A 24,783-nucleotide genomic window follows, 5' to 3' on the forward strand; every position below is an offset into this window, starting at 1 on the left:
AAATTATCTTGTTCACATATTTGTTTACAGGTTTATTGGTCCCCCTCACTATAAACTCTTCTCTCTACTGTTTTCCAAAGAATCTTTATGAGAGAAGTGCTCTGTAAATATCTGCAGAAAAGCTGGACGATGGGCATATCCTTCACTGTGTCATACCACATCTCCATAGGCATGTCCACAGACAGGGACCTAGAAGTAAAAAAGCTGCCCAGTGGTGTGTACGCAGGAAACGTTCATGGACACGTTCCAAGTGCAGTCCCCAAAAAAGCTTCAGTGGCAATTTACATTCGCTCCAATATTAGATAGGTAGCTCTTTCTCCTAAATGAAGTCAGTTTTTAATGCCAATCTGACAAATTAAAAAAAAAAAAAAGATTTAATTTTTGTAAATATTATCCTGACCCAAGTATCTTTTTACGCGTTTACTTCATTTGTGTTTCGTCTACAAATACATCATCGCTGAAAATATTTCTATTCTTTTTTTTTCCCTTTGGCCATTAAGAAAATATCACTTTTATTTTCTTCTTTTTTTTTTAAGATTTTATTTATTTATTTGACAGAGAGAGAGAGCACAAGCAGGGGGAGCAGCAGAGGGAGAGAGAGAAGCAGACTCCCTGCTGAGCAGGGAGTCTGATGCAGGGCTCCATCCTAGGACACTGGGATCATGACCTGGGCTGGATGCAGATCCTTGACTGACCGAGCCACCCAGGTGCCCCTACTTTCTTCTTTCATTGTATAAGATTGGAGGGGTGTTTTGTTGTTGCTGTTGGTGGTGGTGGTTTTATTTTGGGGGAGGGAGGGTTGGTTAACAGAGATCTTAAATCTATCTGGAGTTATTTTTGTATATGGTATGATAAAGACTATTTGAAAAATGTATAGGTCTTTTTATTATTATTAGAAAACGATCTTGGTAGGCATTTCAGAAATTCTGAAAAAAAGCATGGCAAAGAACATAAAAATCACCCAGACAGAATCATCATTACATATGTGATTTCTTTCAATGTTTTTCCTATAACCATAAGTCCATAGAAACATTTATTCATTCATACAGTGTATACGCTTTGGTGTGCTGTTGTTTTTTTTTTTAATCATGCTTGTCTTTGTCAATAATTTTTAAAATATTATTTTAATGATGGCATAATATTTTAATGTATAGGATTATCATAACTGTATATGTTTTAATAGTTCCTCTTGTTCAATAGTTAATTCCTGTTTCTAATGTTAAATAATAATAATAATAATAATAATAATAACCCATCATGACAACCCTTACTCACAAAATCTCCAGGACAGTCTCTGATTACATTCCCAGAATAGATTCCCAAATGTGGACTCACTGAGAAATGGAGCATGAATTATTTTATGGCTCTTTTCAGAGCTTTCCAAGACAGACTGTACTATGTTATGCATTTATCCCACCAGGTACCAGGCAGGATCTTAGCAGGAGAAAAAAAGCCATACTAAATATTTCTGTAAGAGTGCATTGCATAGGGACGCCTGGGTGGCTCAGTCGGTGAAGTGTCTACCTTCAGCTCAGGTCATGACCCCAGGATCCTGAGACAGAGCCCCAGAGCCCCACGGTGGGCTCCCTGCTTGGCGGGGAGCCTGATTCTCCCTCTCCCACTGCTGCTCCCCCTACTTGTGCTCTCTCTCTGTCAAATAAATACATAAAATCTTAAAAAAGAAAGAGTACACTGCATATAAGAAGTTGGTTATAAAAGCACTGGAAGGAAAGCCAAGAAAAAGAGGAGGGTGAGATTTGATTAACCTGTAACTGTAGAAAACAGCTACTGACCTCCAGGTTGGGGAAACTCAAGGGAAGCAATAGTTTTGTCAGAATTTATGAATGCACTGAGAACATGCTACTGTGCTGGGTGTCACCAAGACGGATGAGAAAACACCAAGGATCTACCATCCAGCCACGGGGGAGGAGAGACGAGAAGGACTACAGACACTTCCAGAAGCAGGAGGGAGGTGGAAGACAGACGCAAGGTGGGGTGAGGAGGAGAGAGAAAATTTTTTCCATCTTCTGTAAGAAGTGAACAGGAGCTAGCTGCAAGGGAATCTGGGATACGTAGTTTGCCACCACCCACGGCGAGTGTGACAGAGCACGAAGGGGACAAGTGTGGGCAGGGTGTGTATTTGGGTGTATACTCAGGTAAGCATATGAGGGGGAAAAACTGGACTTCTTAGGCTTATAAAACACTTTTCCAGAGCAGTTGGGAGAGTTAAATGTCAGGACAGACTGCTACAGGACAGACTGCTTTTTACTGCTGTGGAACTTCTCATGGTTGCTGCAAGCCACACACATATTGAATGTGATCAGGACTTACAACTACAGTTATTTCCTAAAACACAAGTACTTTTGAAAACATTAAAGGTCAAAGAGCTACTTTATTTCACATATTTTTTCTCTGGAGGACTGTCATAACAATAGAACAAAATCTCACATTTCTGCACGGCAGCAGGAAAGCATAAACAAATGTAAGCTGACTTCCACCCAAATCTTAAAAGCAGAAAGTCAAAAGACAAGCTAAAGGATTTCCTCTTAACATAACCGGTAGCTGGTAGCTTAGCGCCACCCTTCACTTTTCAATGCTCAAATACTTTCTCCAATTGAAAACGCAGTGTGTTATGCCAACAACCAAGTGATTTTTCTCAGTGATACTGAAAGCCAATCCTGTTCCTCATTCAGGCTACTTATAACACTAGCCTAATTCCAACAGATTTTAGCACAATTACTTCACCACTAAAAAAGAAAACATCAATATGGGTTTCTCCTTTAGCAGCTGGGACAGTGTTGCATCGACAACAGCAGTGGGCACAACTTCTTATCTACCCCCCACACACGTTTTACAGGATTTATTCCATTACTTTGATTTTCACAGAAGCTTTAACCTTCACTGGAATAAGCTTTCTGATTGCAAAGGTGATTTATCGTAAGCCAGATCAACCTATAAAAGTTAGGTTTATATTTTGTAGCTTCAAAAACTAATTTTAGGGGCACCTGGGTGGCTCAGATGGTTAAACGTCTGCCTTCGGCTCAGGTCATGATCCCAGGGCCCTGGGATCGAGCCCCACATCGGGCTCCCTGCTAGGCAGGGAGCCTGCTTCTCCCTCTGCCTCTGCTTCTCTGTCTCTCTGACTCTCATGAATAAATAAATAAAACATTTAAAAAAAAAAAACAACAACTAATTTTAGTACACATACAAAATAGAAACAGATCACTTTTTAGATTAATTTTTGTGTTGGTATATTTATATTTAATTCGCAAATCCCACTTAATTATGTCTGTGGTCAAGAAAACACACTAGAAAGACAGTTTTAGAACATGAAAAGCTGTACGTGCTACTTCTAGTGTAGGAAATTCTGGAAGACGTAGGAAATACAAAATACGTTCTGCTTGAGCAAATTTTCTGGATGGTTAAAAGCTGTAAGTACCACCATTTTAGTCTTAAACATCACGTGTGACTCTTACACTCTACCCACTACATTCTTAAAATATTTGGATCATTAGCCAATTAATGTGGGCAATATAATTATATGCATTCTACAAAAATATTAACCATTTGTATAGTTTAGTATCTAATAAAATCAATTAAGGTTCTTACTTATTCACAGAGAAAAAAATAGTAGATACAAAATTAAAACAGGCAGTCTAGTGAGTATGTAATTTCAATGTATTTCAAGTGTTTCCCACCTCCAGCGCCCCAGGATAGAGATCACCTACAGACATCAACATTCCGGAACTGAGAAACCTACAAGAGGAAAGTTGATGATATTTAAGTAAACTTCCTCTCTCTCCCATAGCAACTGGGAAACAATCTCTCTGCTCTTAGAAAGCCTGTCTGTATTTTGCATAGAAAGCTCAGAGGGTGGGCAGACCTTGAGACACTGAGTTAACTGACCTCGAAGGTGCCCTATCCCAGGTCCCGTCATTATGTGAGAAAATACATGCCATGTTATTTAGGTCAGCTGGTGTGGGGACTTTAAAGTGAAAGCTTCCTAATCACGTAGCCTCCTCCTTGACATTCTAATGAATAAATACAGCCAAGGCCTCTCTCTTTCTCATCAAATGACCACCTACTCTTTTGGGGTTTTAACACTTAAAATAGATAACATATATTTTGTCTATTAAGAAGGCTTTCCTCTCCTTATAAAAAGTTTAACAGCAAATTTCAGTAGAATTGGAATATTTTGTCTTTCTTTCCTTTCTGATGTGATCTTCAGTTCTTGACTGAATCTGTTTTTTGTTTTTGCTTTTTTGTTTGTTTGTTTTTCTACTGTTAGGAATGTTATTTTGTGACAAGGTAAGTTCAACTGACATGTTGGTTGGATGCCGCCTCTCCTAGAGATGTATCTTGCTGACCTTTTCAGATTCAGGTTGTTGTCATTTTAATAGAGGAAGATCAAAAACTGGGATAGTTTTCAAATATAAATATAAACTAAAAGAAAATGCTAAGAACATGGGATTAAGAAACTAGACATTTTAAAAATATCCATCTTTGTTTCATTATTATGTTGGCTTGGGGTCTAGGAGACAATTTCAGTTTCCTAAACCACATTTCACTACAAGACAGAAAGTGCTGAAAGGTGCTACTTACTACTTACCCATTAGGATAACATAATGGTTACTATAAATTCTTTTAGGGTGGGGGAGAAGCAGGTGAATTTAGATTTCTTGCAGAAATAAGAATATAAAAGGGAAAGCTAGTGTCAAAGCCAAAGTAAAATCTGCTTTTACTCATTCTATACAACATTTCTCTCTCCAACCTATCAAAAGCAGTATAAATGAATATAATTATAGCAACTAATTGAGTTATCAGCATCTCCAGAATAGATGTTACATGTTTTGGCATACTAATGGCAGCTATTTGGAATATTAGTAGTTCGCAAAGAGTCCTATAGGACTGCTTGTCTCTGGAAAAATCATTTAGTGAATGATACTGAAACCAACAACCTGGCTCATGGGGGTCATTGAGCAAATGCTTCTGAGCACGGAACATGGCCACTCTGAACTTATGAGCCTAATGGGTGCTTTCTGTACATGGGCTTCTTCTCCAGATCACTAGTGCTTTTGGCCCAACAGCCAAGACTAGTTATCAGACATCCTGACCCAGGTCATTGCCAGACCAACACAGATGGCCACCCAGGGAAGGTGAGTCATTTCGTGCTCAGGGTGAGATAATCACTTTGTGTGCTTTCAACCCATTTGTTCAACATTTGCTCCTACGAGAGACAGAGTGCTTCCCGAGGACGGCTGAGAGCAGAAGGGACCTGCGAAGCGCTCCTGCATGATTTCAAGCAGTTCACCTCTGGGCCCGAACCCAAATGCTCATTCAACAAACCCAGACCCTGCAGGTAACAGGAAGCAGCCTCGTTAGGAAGCAGTTCGGTGACCAGGTGCTGTTAATCATGCGTGTCCCTCGGTGACTCAGAGCCCATTTTGGGTAGCTTTGTGAATTCTGCCTGCCAGCACATGTGGGACTACCCCTGAAAGAGCTGCTGCAGCTCAATTGTGGCCTCAGATGGGGGGATTTGGACCCTGGCCCTCTCACCATAGATGTTGCGACCGCAGATCCAAGTTACTTCGCCTCTCTGACCTCACTGTCCCATTTGTGAAAATGAGGATATACGATTTCTTACGTGGGTGCTGTGCAGACCATGTCAAAGGACCCAGTTAAAGTGTCATCTGGAATGCAGAAAGCACTCAGTTGAACTCAGCTACTCCTACTGGGAGCGTCCATTCCACAGCAGTACCCGGCACACCGCCCGAATGGCCTCGCTCTGCCCATCACTCTCTTTCCAGTGCTGCCAACAGGGGAGGTGACTGAGCTTCAGGTCCACTATAATTTGTTCACTTTCCCTTTTTAAAAGCTATCCCTCCCTCCCTTCCTTGAACACAGCAGCTCCACGGGCTCTTAAGACCCCCACCCCCCATTTCTAAACAAGCGAGCTTGCTGGTGTGCAGACATGAGAAGGGCATGATTGATGTTGTGGCATGTTTTGCTCCAGCACATTCTTGACCCTCCGAGGGTGCCCACTGCGGTCAGATACCCCACCCCAGCCCCCACTGCCTGGGGAGATGCTGGGACATACTGCAGTCTTCGGGCTGCCCTAGTGAAGGACATGCCGGCTTCCTTCATTTTTTTCCTTCTGTTCTGTCCTTCAGTTTATTGACCTAGCACAGCTATGAGAAGAAACTAGGATGACAGATTTCACATCTTTTGTGGCCAGTGAACATCTTTGGCTAAATATCTGGCTGCAGCCAGCACCAAGTGGCTGCGACTCCGTGAGCAGTTCATTGTTTCTTAAATTCCTATTTGCATGCAAGCCTCGAGGCCAGAGACATCCATAAACATCTAGAAATTTGTCCCTGTAGACTCTGGGACACTCATTTTTTGAGTGCCCACTGTGTTCTTTTCATTGGGCTGAGTTCACTCACATATGTTACACATTTAATTCTCACAACTCTGTAAAATATCATTATCCTTGTTTCTAAGAATAAAAATCACGTTCAAAAGGTTTTAGAAGGAGAATTTGAAATCTGGTCTGACTGACACTAAATAAAGCTCATGATTTTTCTTTCATCACACTGAAAGAATAATTTTAGAAAGAAGCAAGAAATCTGAGTGGCACAAATACTGTGTTAAACCAAAGATTCCCTAGGTATTCTAATATTGTTTATTTGGCTGCTAACTGTTACAGGAGTAGGGAATTAACCCTACATAAATCATATACTTTTATCAGAAGTTGGTTTTTTTTTCCTCCCCCAGGTCAATTTCCTTATCTATCAGTAGACATAATAAATAGATCCTGAGAAACTAACAGTCAGGAGAAGTATGTTTACCCATTGACAGCGAATGAGACTTGAATAACAGTATAATAACATTTGTGAAGTAACAGTATATTTTGAAAAAATAACAGTTCAAATAGTTAAACCATGTGTAAATAGTGATGTAATAGCTACTTTCATTGAACTTTCATTTATAATTTCACTGCAAGATTAGTTTTCTTTTGAGAAAACCCTGGCTGGGTAACCAAAGGTAAATGTAGTCACTGGAAAAGTTTACAGCTTATTGGCTAATAAGTAGCCAGCATTTTTTGTGTTAGTTGAGTAAATAAACTGCGGTTCTCAGACAAGGTATTTCCTCGTTGTGTGTCGATAAATAGCGCTTTTTGGACCTTTCTTATTTGATATCACTGATCCCCTCTTAAATATTGACCAGAATATCCATTACTTTTTTTTTCTAATAACTGATTTTTTTTTTTTTTTAACTTGGGAACTTAGAAGCTAAAATGTGTAATAGTTTTACTTCAGTGAATTAGGAATCCCTGTTGGGATTTGAAAAAAGAAGGAGGAGAAGATTAGGAGAAACTAAAGCCAGATTATTCAGGTGAAGCTCCCTTTGTAGGAAGTACGTACAGAGCTCTAACACTTTTGTTACATATCCTTTGTTCTGGTGACAAAGGAGAAAGACCACCTAGAGAAATTATTACATAGCTGTAGTCACACACCTTCAAGGACAAGGAGAGGTGGTAACCAGAAGCTGAAGGATGATAGTTGCTCAAGCAAGTTGCTCAAGCAAGCTCAAGCATTTGGGCTAGCTTTGTACATACGGAAGGGCTGAGTGGGGGTGTGCAGGGGTAAGAAGGCCCACGTATCAACTTCTAACTGGTTTTGTCCATTTCTCTGTGTATCCAGGGCTTACAAAAAAGCTTTGGCATGGTTTAACATGCACATTCCATATACTGCACAGAATTATTTGTTTTATTCTCTAGGAAGTAGTTGTATTAGTGTAAACGATAAAACCTCCCTGGCCCAGCAGCATCATAGAACCACCTGTTGCAAATGTTTTATCCTCTGGTGCTGACACATACATTTCTCATGAAGGAGTTAAAATGCAAGAAATGGAGCACTCAATACTTACAAAATGGTTTTGAAAAATGTTTAGTCTAAGAATTGAAAATCTGCTATGTTATACATATGTGTCATACACAGATACACACTACACATACATACAACATATACACATGTAAATATAATTTTGTTAATAATTTGGGTGGACACGGACTTGAATTTCATGTCCGGTCTACAACTCCCAGGTCGGAGCCCCACTCTGTTCTCTGTGTGTCTGGAAATGTGTACCTCTTCATCAGAGCTCTTATGAAATAGCATCCTCCCTGCAAAGTGCACTGCTACCCCAGCCCCACCCCTGAGTATCCAGAGCCTCCTCCTCAAATCTCCATTTTAATACTTAGCACAGTTGCAATGTTTTGTTACTTGGTTATCTAGATTCCGTCTCACTTATTTTTCTATTCTTAATGCACAGCACAGTTCAAAGCATATGGAAGGTGCTGCTAAATGAGGCAATGACCATAAAAACATGCCCATTTAAAAAAAAATAGATAAAACTCTTGGGTTAACAAAGGATTTTTTTTTTCCTAATTCCTCTACCTACCTTAAAATATGCTGAACTTAACCATAAAAGAAACTGGAAATGGTGTGTGTGGGTGGCTCAGTTGGTTAAGCGACTGCCTTCAGCTCAGATCATGATCTCAGGGTCCTGGGATCGAGCCCCGCATCGGGCTCCCTGCTCAGCAGGGAGTCTGTTTCTCCCTCTGACCTCCCCCGCTCTCATGCTCTCTCTCAAATAAATAAATAAATAATCTTTAAAAAAAAAATAAGCTGGAACTGTCAAATGCAACCTACTTACAAGGAAGAAAGGAAGGAAATTAGAGCAGCCAGTTGCCTGATGTCACCCATTTTACACACATGGACACAGATCCTGATGTCCTGGGAGCCCCAGACTGATCGCTGTCATCCCTGCCACATGCATGCCCCATGCTCTCTAAAAAGTGACATGGTGCCTTCCTGCTGTACATGTTGATCACTCTTCATACAGAGGACTTCGCTCTCCTTGTTACACTGCTTAGACCAAGTCATCCCCTGAGTCAAAGGAAGCCTGGGACTAAGGACCCTGCCCGTCAAGGGCACTGCACAGAGGAGAGTTACTACACTGACGAATCCGAGCTTCCCTCGGACAGTGTGAATGTGAAATACTTGAACACATTAGACAATCGATGTAGTGCAGAAACAGAGAAATGGACAGAGAGAGAGGGAGAGAGGGAGAGAGTATATATGTGCACACAACAGGGGATGACCATGAGGTCAGAGAGGAGAGGAAGGAGATAGGAGGTGGAAGGGGCAGTCCAAGCACAGAGTGGAGACGGGGATAACCCAAGTCATGAGCTTGATGAAGAACCCGCTTCTAGAGGGAGCCACTAAAGCTAAGATGGTCCTAAATAGTGAAAAATGATGTTCCAGGCATACATATGTCCTAGCAGGAAGCAGGCAGGGGAGTGAGGTTTCCTGCTCTTCCTCATTTCCCCGAGCATCCATACTGTGAACAACCCCCCTTCAAGGCAATGAAGTGCACTTCTGCTCCTTGTAATTTAGCTAAACTAACACTCAAATCCAAGTCTGCATAATAGTAGGCTACTCGGGCTTTTCCTGAATTTGGATGTGTCCAAGTTCTGGGTAATTAGGGATGATAGGGTGGTCACTAAAGGTCCCAAGCCAGTGACACCACGGCAAGCGTGGTTCCTACCCCAGGACGAGGATATTCTTTACTCCCCACTTGAGGGCCCTGATGTGGGCCACTCCCAATGTCTACTTCTTCAGCCTCTTCAGGTGCAGACTGAAACTGTCTTCACCCCTAGTTGAAACTCTCAAGAGAGAGGATCCATTTGATTCAGTTAGTCATGTTGGGCAGAGTTCTTGCTCTGGCACACATTATAGGCTCCCTAATCACATGCCTGCAGACAAGAAAAAGTGACATGTGAATTTCTCATCACGACTCATCAGAGAAGGAGTCACCAACATCAGGACAGTCATGCTCAGACACCTCAAAGACATGTGAGTCATATTCGAATATTTACACTAGTAAACCAGACAGTGGTGTTAGAGGGGTTGGGGGGATGAAAAACCAGAAGTTCCTACTTCCCAGTGTGTACTGGAGTTGGCCTTTGTATTTTCACATTTATTGGTTATTTATACACCAGTCTAGAAATGCTTGAGACAATGTGGAATTTCAAGTAAAGGCCAGATGGTTGGGGGCAAGAAGGGGGAAAGAGGTTCACTGGGAGGGACAAATCATGTATTTGGGGAAAAAAAAGAAAAAAGAAAAGAAAAGAAAATCCCCAGTCTCTCCTGGGCAGAGTATGGTTATCACCTACTCCCCTTTGGGTAAAATTCATTCTTCTCCAACTGCACACACGTGATGCTTTCAAATGGAACATTCTCTGCATCACGAAATCAAGCTGTATTTATAAATGCATGCTGAGAGGAAGTAATAGATGATCAACCTGTAGTGTTTTGGTTTTGCTTTTCCTACTTGTGGACTGAAAGGCCAGAAAAGAGATGGAAATTAGATGGGAAACAAGAAAGGGCTGAAATGAATCCACCGTCCATTTTTGAGTGAAACGGTCCATTTGGTTTGTCAGGGCAGCTTTCTCTGTCTCTCAGTCTTCCGGAGCCCAATTACCAGTCTCATCCAAGATCATCCAGGGAAGCAGCAAAACAACCATCAAGGAGGAGACTGTGTTCAACTTCGTGGCAACTAGTGAACAGTGAACGAGCAGTTGGATGTATTTCGAGGCCCACCAGGTGGGCCTCTAAGGACCTGAACACTACAAGCCACGGAAGCTTATTTGCAGCAAGAGCAAACATCAGCAGGAGTAATTTCCCAGTCCTATTAACCTAGTTTATTTTCAGACATGATTATTCAAGCTTTCATCTGCTATAATTAGTCTCATATTTTCAAGATAATAAGATTGGTAAGTGAGGCTGGTTATCAAGTGCCTGTGCACCACAGTGTTCACGTGGTCTTCCTTCTACCTGGCAGGCGCAAAACCTGTTCAAGGAGCTTCAACTTGATTACAAGAAGCAGCAGAATGTGCTGAGGGAAGGGTCTACTTGTAAAACTGTAGGTACTTCAGAATGGGAGGCTTCCCACAGCCTAAACTTGGAGGAGGCTCATGGGGTCACTCTTAGACGGTTCCTCAGAAATGCAGCCAGGTAAGAGCCAGAAGGAGACGCTCAGCTGTCTCTGCAAGGCCACGTGTGGCCAAACCCAGAGGAGCTGCTATTGCTTTTGGGAGCGTAGTATAGTAAGTGGATGCACAGGACTCTTGTGAGGACCCACACTTCAAGTATCCAGGAAAAAGCTGACAGGACATTAATTTAAGTAATGTGAATAAATCATAGCTCTTTGTTCCTTGTCCTCCTCTCTCCTTCTTATAAATTTCAAACCAGGTAGATACCTTCCTTACATTTCTCTCAGAAGTCTAAATGTGGGGGTCTCTAGGCTATATTTGGCCTACTTTTGCTTGACCATGTGGTGTTTAAAAAATTATAAATTTGAAAGCCATTAAATAGGCAAGCTCTGAAGACAGCTGGTGGAACCACTTCCAAAGTTTCTTATGACTGCCTGATTCCTAAAATTCTGTTCCCCATATGGTTCCCATAACCATGAGCTGGAGTCCACAATTTATCGTGATTTTGAATGGCCCTGAGCTAGGAATTGGAAGTTTACCTATACTCAGCAATTACATTCCCTACTTTCTGTGTGCTTTAAGGAGATTATCAGGGGTAGGGAAGGATATTTGGTGTGACTTCTCTTTCTCTACCCCTCGAAGCTAAATAAATACTAATACAACTATCTTACTACTTTGAGTCCCTAAATAAATCTTCCGCTCAGGATCAGGCTAATCCCTTTAACTCTCCTCTCCAAGACTGTTCTGATCCCTATCCTCCTCCTTCGCTCCAGCCAGGAAGGCCTTTCCTGCAGGCTACCCCCATCCAGCCTGCACAGCTAACAGTTCCCCTAAAGGGCTCCACTGACTTGTTCTCAGCAGGGACCTCTGTGGCTCCAGGCAGAGTCCCACTTTACCTTCCATTATGATCGCTGCGTACCGAATGAGGAGGAAAGGGATTTTCAGGCACTTGAAAAAACATGCTTATGTAAAGAAAAGGAAGCATTTGGATTCCACACAGTCTCCTTGTACAATATCTGCTTTTATCTCAGAAAGACTTCTTCTAGGGTGGCCAGACCTTCAGATTAACGAGCCTGAGCAGAAGAGCTTAATGCTGAAGTGAACTTGTTGTTCCAGTCTGAGGGAGACAATGTCTGGGAGCTTTAATTTAAACAGAAAACCCTGCAGGACTCACTTGCGCATACAGCTGTCAAAACAATTCAATATCCAGAGATAAATAGAGTATAAGATGCCCACTAGTACATTGTACTGAAACGCAACATCTTCAAAAATTATGTTGCCATATTCTGCACTTTATTGGGTACACTCAATTTTAATATTTCATCTAATAGAATATGTAATTTGGCATTTTGTGTAGTAAATAGTGAAATAAATGTTTATGTGGTTTATTAGGGCAAGTAAATTCAAAATAAGGGATAATGATAACATTATAATATGACATGTCATCAGTTTTCAGGAGAAATTTCTCTAAGGAGCACAAAGTTCTGAATACAGGAGTATCAGTATTATCACAGAGAAAAGCAGATATTCACTAGTCACTTAGGAAAAGCAAGGGATACCCTTGTAATAAGTTTCAAACACAGGTAAGCAAAATAAAGCTCCAAGGTAGAAAACGCTTTGTCCCCTGTCTTCTTGTAGGTGAACCTCCCACCTGCCCACCAGCACCCCCCCCACCACACACGTCTACTCAGACATACCCTTAGACACCCCATCCACTCTTCCCACCCTCTGTTTACAGCTCACATCTCATTTCCCCACGTTCTCATCTTCCCCACACACTCTTCTCCCTCAATCCACGTCACGGGAGCTGGTTAGTCTCAGTCCTAAACATCTGCTGAGCCTGCCCTTCTCGCCATGGGCACTGAATATCTCAGTGCTCCTCCACACCTCCCCTGGTGACCACAATCACCTCCTAACATGTCTCCCCCCTCCACTCTGGTCTTCCCTGCTAATCTACTCTTTCCAGTTGATCCATCTACCCCATGGCCGGAGGCATGAAGATATCATTATCAACAAGCTGCACCACCTGCAAAGCTACATCTCTCACCATGACCTACCCCCAAGCTTACTGCTTTCTGTTTTCCAGGGCACTTTTTGCTCCTGTCACTAAAACTACTTCCAAAAAACCAACCTGTTTTGCACAGAACCCCAGGAGAGGTAGTGCAGAGCAGCAACAAGGGCAGTGACTCTGGAGTTAAACACACCCATTGAAATCTTGGCTCCATCACTTGCCAGAAACGCACCTTAAGGAAGAAACTTCTCTGAGCCCAAGCCGGTCTCTACTATAAAATAAGGATGATAAAATCTCCCTTGCAGCATTGTTTTCAACTGTCAATAACCGAGGACTGTTGCCCTCAGTGCATGGGAGGTATTAGAAACAAGACATTTGTCACACAAGGAAGTAAGGTAAGTGTTTACGAGTCTGTAGCACCACGCCCATGGGTAGTCTTCCTGGGCCACCCACAGAAGCCTCCTTCTCAGAGGAGCTGCACCAGCCAAGCAAGAGCCCCCAGCAACCAGAATTACCTCGTGGTTCTGAATGACTTGTAGGAGCAGCAGGTACATGGGTCTGGAGAAGCCTATTGGGTCTCTCTCCTTTGCTGAGAACATCTTTGAGTCCCTGCCTCCAGGTTTTCCTCACCCTTCCCTAGCCTAGCTCACTCCACTTCCTTTGACAGAGAAGTGTTTGGGCATCACCTCCCTTGGGAATTATTTCCTCCTGTTTTCTGATGTTCTTCCCACTCCCCAGCCCCCCACCCATGCTCATAACAGGCAGCAGTAAATGGCAATCACCCTCCTGTTCAATTATATTTCTGTAACTGTTGTTGCTCTCCTCTGTCTCAATAATGTAGAAAATTTTTCACAATTTCTTCTATGTCCTAATTTTCATCACTTAATTCCCATTTTTTTAGATTGGCAGCTGCCTATTACCTTACACTCTCCCTAAGTGCTACTTTTAGTAAGCAATTCACTGCTACCTCCAAAGTGAACTTGGCTGTAATATAATTACATCCACTTACACACCCATGATAACTATAGCAACTTAAAATCCCATCTGTGGAACAAAAAAAATGTTTCTACTTATCATGTTCCTATTGTATACAAGTGATCCTTAAATATCATGAACCACAATATTCTCACAAGAAGAGACCATGATAGATGCTCCTGCCCCACCACCCTATATGCCTTAGCTACCATTAAGCACTCCCGTTCTGATCCTTTTTAGCTTTTATTGTAGTCACAAGAACTACAATGCTAACAAACAGCTGGATAGAAGGAAGTATGGACCCAGCAGTCCACTGCTTTTCTACACCGATAATTCATACACAATGCTAATTTTCAACAAAATATTAGGAGACTCCAGATAGAAACCCAGATTATAACTTACCACATTCATCAGCAGACGTTTTTCATTTTTACCTCAAAACATAGTAGAAACACAAGATCTATAAGGAGACACGTTTGGGGACCTCCTGGAGCTCTGTGTTATACTTAGGGTCTTACTGGTCAAACAGCTCAAGATATCTATCTTCTGATAAAGTGGCAATGTTTTAAAGATTTTAATTGAGTTTAATTTTTAGAATTAAAAATGCATTTTTATCTTAGCCTATAATAACATTTTCCCCCACTTTCGAGTTATAAATAAGGTCAAATGATAAACAAGCACCCACTGATGCTAACAATTGACCATCAACATCAGCCAAAACAAGCAAATCCTTAAAATCAGGTGAACCAACATTAATCTTATAAAAGGACAACTGTTAACGAGGAATAGGAATCCAATTATATACATTTCCTGAAGAAATAATTAATAATGGAAACACAGGGGAGATATAATAATGGAAACCAGGAAAGACGTGTGACATGCTGCATTGCATAAAACTACCCTGGTGGTAGGTATTATTTTTTCCCATTTCACAGATGAGAAGAATGAGGCTCTGAAAACAAATCTGTTTAGAAAAGTAGAGTAGGGGGCACCTGGGTGGCTCAGTTGGTTAAGCGACTGCCTTTGGCTCAGGTCATGATCCTGGAGTCCCTAGATCGAGTCCCGCATCGGGCTCCCTGCTCGGCAGGGAGTCTGCTTCTCCCTCTGACCCTAACCCCTCTCATGTGCTCTCTCTCATTCTCTCTGTCTCAAATAAATAAATAAAATCTTTAAAAAAAAAAAAAAAAGAAAGAAAGAAAGAAAAGTAGAGTAGGGGCACCTGGGTGGCTCAGTCGTTAAGTTTATGCCTTCAGCTCAGGTCATGATCCCAGGGTCCTGGGATCGAACCCTGCATTGGGCTCCCTGCTAAGCGGGAAGCCTGCTTCTCCCTCTTCCACTCCCCCTGCTTGTGTTCCCTCTCTTGCTGTGTCTCTCTCTGTCAAATAAATAAATAAAATCTTAAAAAAAAAAGTAGAGTAGGTACTGGAGACAGGATTATAACACTGAATAGCTGTAAAGTCTCTATTTTCCACTAAAACACTCTATCTTCCCCTCTTTTCCACTACTTTGGTTCCAATGTTATCATCAAGGCATCCATGTTTCTATCACAGCAAGGTTATAAATATTTCTAGGCATGTTATTCCCATACCTGCCCCACGCCCCGTAGTTCCTTCACCCTAGCCTCTCTCCGTAATGAGAAAGCACAGTCCATGCTAATTATCTGGGAAATGACTGAAATCCCCATAGAGATGCTCAGGGAATTCACCTGAAAGTGAAATATGGATTAGCTCTGCCTTCCCCTCCAGAACTGAATAATAAACTAAAGTTCTAATCTTCAATACCAATAGGTTTGCACACCCCTTTTCTGAGATCATAGAAACACACCAGTTACTTGCAACATGAGTCTCCCCTCCATCTCATTAAGCAAAAAGATAACCATTTAACAACTTTTATATTAGTGAGAAATTCCAGTAATAAAAAGGAGGACAATCATACATAAACAGAAGCACAAAAAAAAATTCCTTCTCTATTGCTTATTAGTAATCATCAAGCCTGATAATATCACTAATGGCTTATAGAGCTAATTGCAGTAACTTTCTACTGCTCTCTTTAATAAGCTCTGCTATCCTGAGGAGGAGAACATCTGTGAGATTTAACTCAACCCAAACATCAAATGTGACACCACAGTGTGTAAGTAACTATACTGCACACTTTTCCAGCAGGTTCTTCCTCCACTCCCCCTTTCTCATCTTCACAAGATTGACGAAGGCACAAGCCTTCCTGTGCTCATTACTGAGCTTCATGAAGACATGATGGGGAGGGAGGGAGAGCTTATTACTTACTTTCTTCCCAGAGCCCCAACCCTGCCTTTTTGTCTTTCATAGAATTCTTTGGGAAAACGGTATCTTGTTTTCTGAACAGAAGGAAATTATTTTTCTAATCTTTTAAAAACAAACTTGAGGGATGCCTGGGTGGCTCAGTTGGTTAACTGCCTGCCTTCAGCTCAGGTCATGATGCCAGGGTTTTGGGATCAAGTCCCACGGTGGGCTCTCTGCTCAGCGGGGAACCTGCTTCTCCCTCTCCCTCTGCCTCTCCCTGCAACTCATGTGCTTGCTCTGCTCTCTCGCTCTCTCAGATAAATAATCTTTTAAAAAAATAAAAAATAAATAAAAACAAACTTGAATTTTACTCAATTTTTCTTACTAAAAAATAAATTTGAGGTTCAAAAGTTTCTCAAAAAGTATCTTAAAATTTTATATAAAGATAAGTAAAAAAAAAAAAAATAGTTCCCTGTGTCCTATTGAGAATAACAAGCTCCATACAACACTGGGAAAAACAATGTCTATAAATTACTACTTTATTTCTTTTTTTTTAAAGATTTTTTTATTTATTTTACAGAGGGGGTAGAGAATGAGCAGGGGAACAGGGGAGGGATAGGGAGAAGCAGGTTCCCTGCTGAGGAGGAAGACCAATGCAGGGCTCCATGCCAGGACTCTGGGATCATGACCTGAGCCGAAGGCAGACGCCCAACCAACTGAGCCACCCAGGTGTCCCTGTAAATTACTACTTTAATCAACTGATTAAATTTGATTTTAAAATGTGTCCCACGAAGATATAGTATACATATCAATATTTGATAATTATTTCCTGGTGACTCTCAAGCATTAAATATTTGCCTGACTTAAATAAATTAAACTCTAGTAAAGGAAAAACAAAACAAAACAAAAACAAAAACCAAACCTCTACAGGTGTTGTTTTTTTTAATCTGCAAATAAATGTTACATGAATTAAATATTTTCACCTACTGTTTTGCGGCTTGTGTTCCTGCCACAAAATGAAAATAACAGAAACTCCACTAGTGCTTCTGAGAAGTGGGTTCTCTGTCTCAGTCTTCTTCTGGCAATTCTCTTATGCACCTTAGACTGTGCTAAGTGCCCTCTCTGCTTCTAGAACACTCTGTACCTATTGTTATCCTGGCACCCACAAGACCGTCCTAATCAGCATGCCTGCACTGTGCTCGTCCCCCGTCTGTCTGCATGGGGTGTGTGTGTGTGTGTGTGTGTGTGTGTGTGTGTGAAAGAAAGAGAGACAGAGAGACTAAGATAGATGCAGAAGTGCCTGGATGGTTAAGTGTCCGACTCTTGATTTCAGCTCAGGTCATGATCTCAGGGCCATGGGGTCAAGCTCCACGTCGGGCTCTGCACTCAGCGCAGAGTCTGCTTGTCCTCTCCCTCTGCTGCCCCTCCCCACTCTCTCTCTCTCAAATAAATAAATAAAATATTTTAAAAAAACAGAAGAAGACATACAGATTATACTGAGATTCTAGTCAAAGTCTAAGGTATGATTTTAGAGTTCTAAACTCAAACTAAACTTTTTTTGTGGCATTAATGCTTGCTAATTAGCAGACATATACTGGATAAAATTACCCTCAAATAAATATAGAATATGTAAGTATGATAATATTATATTAAATTATTTCTCCAGGGCAGAAGTCATGTCTTTTCTAAGTGAAATAAGTGCTTTTTACCCTGTATTTGTGATTAGGAATGTTATTAAAATGTCCATTTGAAGATAGCCTCTTCAAAAAATAGTTTTAATAAACTGGACAGCTACATGCAAAAGAATCAAACTGGACCACTTTCAAACACCATATACAGAAATAAACTCAAATGGGTTAAAGTCCTAAATGTGAGACTGTAACCATAAAAGAGAGTATAAGCAGTAATTTCTCTGACATTGGCCATAGCAACATTTTTCTAGATATGTCTCCAGAAGCCAGGGAAACAAAAGCAAAATCAAACTATTGGGACTTCATCAAAATAAAAAGCATCTGTTTAGCAAAGGAAACAATCAACAATCCAAAATGCAACCTACAAAATGGGAGATCTTTTCAAGTGACCTATCTGATGAAAGGTTAGTATCCAAAATATATAAAGAACTTATAAAACTCAACACCCAAAAAACAAATAATCCAATTTAAAAATGGGCAGAAGACATGAATAGACCTTTTTCCAAAGAAGACATACAGATGGCTAGTAGACACATGAAAAGATGCTCTACATCACTCATCATCAGGGAAATGAAAAATCAAAACCCCAATGAGATACCACCTCACACCTGTCAGAACGGCTAAAATCAACAACACAAGAAACAATAGGTGTTGGTGAGGATGTAGAGAAAGGTGAACTCCGTTGCACTGTTGGTGGGAATGCAAACTGGTGCAGCCACCCTGGAAAACAGTATGGAGGCTCCTCAAAAAGTTAAAAATAGAATTACTCTAAGATCCAGCAATTGTGCTACTGGGTATTCACCCAAAGAATACAAACACACTAATTCAAAGGGATACATGCACCCCTATGTTTGCAGCAGCATTATCTACAAGAGCCAAATTATAGAAACAGCCCAAGTGTCCATCAATTAATGAACGGACAAGGAGAATGTGATATGCACACACACACACTGGACTATTATTCAGCCATAAAAAAGAATGAAATCTGGCCATTTGCAAGGATATGGATGGAGCTAAAGAGCATTATGCTAAGTGAAATGAATCAGTCAGAGAAAGAGAAATACCGTATGATTTCACTTATATTGTGGAATTTAAGAAACAAAGCAAATAAGCAAGGGGGAAAAAGAAAGACAGAGAGGCAAACCAAGAACCAAGTTCATAACTTGAGAGAAAAAACTGATGGTTACCAGAAGGGAGGTGGTAGGGGGATGGAGGAAATCGGTGATGGGGATGAAGGAGTGGACTTGCTGGGTATTGTATGGGTGCTGAATCACTATATTGTATACCTGAAACTAATATTACACTGCATGTTAACTACTCTGGAATTTAAATAAAAACTTCAGGGGAGCCTGGCTGGCTCAGGCATAAGAGCATATGACTCTTGATCTCAGGGTCATGAGTTCAAGCACCACACTGGATGCAGAAATTACTTAAAGATAAATAAACTTAAAAGTTTTTTAAAATGTCCATTTGAGCAAGCACCCCATTCAGGTTGTTTATTTATTGGTAAGTCACACATAGGTATTGCAATACTGGTGTGCACATTATAAAATATGCACAAAAAGAAAAGTTTTAAAAGGATGGTACGAACGAAATAAACATTTTTTAAGTACATAAGGAAAAATAAGAATTGAAAAGCCAAGAATTCAGAACTATAAAAATAAACAAAAAACTTTATTCTGTGTTTATTTTCCCAAACCAATGTTTATTGGAAGTTTGTGATAAATTTTTATGCTAAAGGTTATTGTTCTAAATGAAAGGTTTTTTTTTTTCTTAATGATATTTCTGGAGCTGTTTATAAACACAAATCCTCTAACTTTATTATGAGAAAGTCAGTATAAATGTTATTGTGATTCACACAGAGGAATTGACAGAGGTAAGAAGAAAATAAAATTAATGATCTAATGTTCCCATAACCTCCCACTATCTCTCTCTCTCTCTCTCTCTCTCTCTCTCTCTCACACACACACACACACACACACACACACACTCAAAGATTTTGTGTCTTCAAATAGTCCCTAAGCTCACGAGCCAAAGTATCTACCACAAAGCCCAAGGCATGAACTGGAGACTTAAAAGTGAAATCAATAGCAACATCAAAGCTCTACAAGCATGGCATCTGAAATGCGATCTAAGTATCTTTAGAATGCTACGTCTTAATTTGATTGCCAGGAATAGCACGGAAGAATGAGTCAGGTGTAAACCCACATGGGAGGAAAACTTAATCAAGACTGGTCCCTGGCTTAGTAGAAGCATTTATTTATTCCTCCAAAGGTACTAAGTCCAGGCCAGTTCCTCGCCGGACTTTCTCTGAGTGCTGAGCACAGCAGTGGATGTGACAAACAAGCCCCTCTAAAGCGTTTAGTCCAGTGGGGGAGATGGAGTCAGAATACAAGAATCTTCTTTTTATATTATATTCTCTGTATAGCAGAGAATTTAGGGAAATCCATTTAGACAACAGTGACTGGGGTGCTATTTTAGGAGGTACTCAAGTTAATTTAATTCTTGAATGAACATGTGCTTTGATCAGGCCCAGGGGAATACAGTAGTGACGAGCTAGGTTTCAGTGTGGTGGGAGCAAAGAAGAAGGCAGTGCTGGGGAGCACAGGGCTAGGCCTGGGCACCTGGACAAAGCACCCCAAATCTGCCAGATACCTTACCCTCCAGCCCCTGTGTCCAGGTTCTCAAGACACATCATACAAGGAAAGTTCCATTTTCAATTTTTTTTGAAGATTTTATTTATTTATTTGAGAGAGACAGAGAGAGAGAGAAGGAGACTTCTCACTGAGCAGGGAGCCCGATGTGGGACTCGATCCCAGGACCCTCAGATTGATGAGGGAGCAGAAGGCTAGCTGAGGACAAAGCAGAAGTTGGTACCCTACATCTCCCCTCCACCCCAACCAGCTTGTGATATGTGACATTCCTCAGGCACTCCTGGCTGCCCTAAAGGAAAAACAAATGGTTAATGGATAGAGATCACAGTCCTGCTGGACAGGAGTCTCCCTCAGTTTACAAATGTCCTAGTGATTTACAAGGAAGACACTTTATCAATAACCTAATTTCCAGAGACCTATAACTCAGTTTCCTGAAGCCCTAAACTAAAATAATTTTATTTTCTTCTTACCTCTGTCAATTATAAGCCCTAACATCACCCTCCCCTCCATGAAATTGAGGGAGGCTGGAAGCCAATTGACAAGGACTTGTGATAGGAGGAATATTAACATTCCTCCAGGAAACTCCCAACTGTCTTCCATGTTAGTGCCTCATTAGAGGGAAAAACAACCTTGGCCTGACAGTAACCAGGTCTCCAGTGTCCTGAGAGTCTTTAGCATATGACAGTCCTTCTGGACACCCCCATTGTCCTTACCTCCCCAACTCCTAAGTATATAATCAGCCACTCCTCAAGACCACAGGACAGCAGCTCTTCCTGCCCATGGTCCTGCTTAATAAACCACCATTCTGCACCACAGACGTCTCAAGAATTCTTTCTTGGTCGTCGGCTCCAGACTCCACCCCACTGAACATCACCTATATTCCAAAACTACGTCAAGATCATGACCTGAGCCGAAGGCAGACACTTAACCAACTGAGCCACCCAGGCGCCCGCCATTTTCAATTTTTATTGCAAGTGGCAATTAGGGATCCCCAGTAACGTCCCTGTGCTGATGAGAAAGGCCAGAGGGTGGGCCCCCCCACCCAGTGAGAAAACGAACGGTAAATGCGGACTTCCCCGATCTGGCACGCAGAAAGGTTGGGGCAGCTGCAGCTGCTCTGAGCCTGACCCTAGAAGATTTGACTCTAGGTCCAAAGGTAACTCCAAAGCAAAAGGCTCCCTCCCGACTGCATAAACTAGATATTATTATTCACAATTTACATATTAGGAACCAGAACCTCAGAGAAGGTAAGTCACTTATCCAACATTATCCTGCTATGAAGCGGTAACACTGGCATTCACACATAGGCCTATCTGATTCCAAAGCTTTTCCTGCTACTTAATACAAACCCAAACAAACTTCATTTTCTGAACTTCCTACACCATTCTTCATGCTAGAATAACAGTCCCATGTGTAGCTTTATTGCAGTGCTTCTCTGAACTGGAGTTTGACCTTTGTTTCGTCTTCTATCCCTCTAGTTTCATGAGATCGCCTCTCACTGACCACAGAAAGCTACATCCCCTGCCACGTCCTGCTTATAACAATTGAAAGAGGCACAGTGTTACCAGGGATGGCGGGCAGAGAGCTACTGTCTTGTCTTCTATTGACTAATGTTGCCAAAGTTGTGTGGAGAGAATCAAATCGAACCACATTCCACGGACCCAAATTGTTAGGGTGATGATACTCCTCTGCGGTGGGTTCCCATCCATAAAGGTCCCATCGTGGACCAGTGTCGAGAAGGAAATGTTACCAGGACCTCGAGATGAAAGGGAAATACCTACAGGATACTGCCTGAGTCCCCACAGTGGACAGAAGCCAGAAACTCCCTGGATGGAAATTTTACCATTTGAAAGAAAACCAAAGACTTCAAAAAAATACTGTTGTGCTGGCTTATTTACTCTGAAAATAAAATGGCAGTGTTATGTAGTAATGGGGTGAAGGCAACCATTTTTCCTTTCTGTTTATTTTTTTTTTAGGACCATTTTGTTATATGGCTTTCTTGTTCAATGCAGGACCAAGATAAGACTATCTGCTTATAAGACTCACCTGCTTTGGGGCGCCTGGGTGGCTCAGTCGTTAAGCATCTGCCTTCAGCTCAGGTCATGATCCCAGGGTCCTGGGATCAAGCCCCGCGTCGGGCTCTCCACTCGGCGGGAAGCCTGCTTCTCCCTCTCCCACTCCCCCTGCTTGTGTTCCCTCTCTCACTGAGTCTCTGTCAAATAAATAAATAAAATCTTAAAAAAAAAAAAAAAAAAAGACTCACCTGCTTTTCTAAGCTTTGGAAGAGCAATCTGTCATTAAAGTAGTAATGTTTGGTTAACTCAAGGTCTGGATAATAGAAAGGAGGCCGAATCTCACAAATGTACATTTCCCATAAATGCTGGAAACTTCTTTAATCTCATGAGATCTTATGTAACATGTTGGAAATAATCTCATTCTGACTCCAAAATCTTAACGATTACTCTTTGTTTTTAAAATTACACTTTAAAAAAAAAATTAAATCTATCATTTCAAATAATGAAAAACAGCAAAAATCTGCTCATGCCCTAATTTTCTTAAAAATCTCATTTATATTTGTTCTTCCAAATGCTCTGACCTCTTTTGGATGGAGATGCCGAACGCATGATTAAACTGCTAGGGTATATTAACCATAGGATTGTATTATTTATTTATGAAAAAAAAATTCCTAAGACTAAATTTTAATGCTGTTTCAATGGTAGAGATAGTACAAAATTGTAGAGTAGAGAGTATTCAATTCTACAAAAACAGAAGTTAAGTACCAAATACACTTTTGAGGAAGAATAAACAAAAAAGCAGAGATTACTTTCAATATAAATCCAATATTTAATAAGTACCAAAGGCATCTCCTTCTAATTCTAAATATTAGATTTATTAATTTTCCCTTTTTAAAATGTTAGAATTCCAAGGATATTCCAGTAAACCTTCCCTGTTAACTCATGTAAAAATTACTTTAGTGGGCACAGATGTAGAACTAAAAACATTTAAATAGTTATTTCCAGTGGACTGTGAAATTTGCAGTATGAGCTTATTATGGAAGATCATTTTCTTACTATGTGTAATTGACAACTAGGCTACCACATGGCACCACGTCCAGGCTCCCTTCACATAGCCTTCCTGACACCCTGCCTGGAAGTATGGAATGGAGCAAGGTTCACACTTTTTTTTTTTTTTAAGATTTTATTTATTTATTTGACAGAGAGGGAGAGAGACAGCAAGCGCACAAGCATGGGGAGGGGCATAGGGAGAGGGAGAAGCCGACTCCCCGCTGAGTAGGGAACCCCATGCAGGGCTCGATCCCAGGACCCCAGGATCATGACCTGAGCCGAAGGCAGACACTTAACCGACTGAGCCACCCAGGCATGCTGAGGTTCACAATTTTTTCCATATTTGTAAAAAATCTTAGGTTAGTGCTAACCTAAGATTAGTAAATTGTTTCTAAAAGGCCAATACATTATATTTTTTCCTGTGAATAAATATCGACAGCTCTAGAATTTAAATAGCACATTTGGCTAGGATTATGGATTTTAGGTAGTCTGTATATCTTCACAGTAGCATTCTATGCGTGTAACATCTTTCACTTAATGCTATCATTTTACATTTTTTTTATTTTGGATGCTATTGATTAGTACACAAATTTCTTTGTCATCTTTTCATTACTGATCCCATAGAAGGAAAGTAATATGCCTAACTTCTTTTTCAAAATATGCTTTCATGCACTTGCTGTTTGAATGTTTATACGCTATAGCTCTCTGCAGCTAGCTAGTGTGGGTATTCACAGATAACGATGTCCTCATCAAGATCACACATAGCCTTTCTGGTAGCTCAGAGGAGCTCCTTTTGCTTTCAGCAGTTTGGGGTTCTTCATCTCATGCCATTTTTGCTCATCTTGGGCATCCATCTCTGTATAATGACTTGCATGTCTTAAATTAAACTTTCTCTCACTCAAGTCCAGTACAGTAGATGCATAGTCTTGTTCTAGCAAGATCATGTGCTGCTACTTACAGGACTATAAAGTATACTGTACACAGGTGAACAAGGCAAACCGCTGATACAGTAAAGCATGGATCTGTCAAGTCCATCATTTGCCGTCATGTGATAGGGTGGACACAGCCACTAT

General features: G+C 41.0%; 1 protein-coding gene across 3 annotated transcripts in view; it reads right to left on the bottom strand.

Moving 5' to 3' along the window:
• The window catches only part of LOC118001822 (E3 ubiquitin-protein ligase parkin), a 1,265,989-nt gene that overhangs the window by 942,788 nt on the left and 298,418 nt on the right, over window positions 1-24,783 (bottom strand). The gene's annotated exons all lie outside the window — the stretch shown is intronic.

Source organism: Mirounga leonina, unplaced genomic scaffold (assembly GCF_011800145.1).
Source record: "Mirounga leonina isolate KUSES-001 unplaced genomic scaffold, KU_Mleo_1.0 Mir_54, whole genome shotgun sequence".
NCBI classification, from domain to species: Eukaryota; Metazoa; Chordata; class Mammalia; order Carnivora; family Phocidae; genus Mirounga; species Mirounga leonina.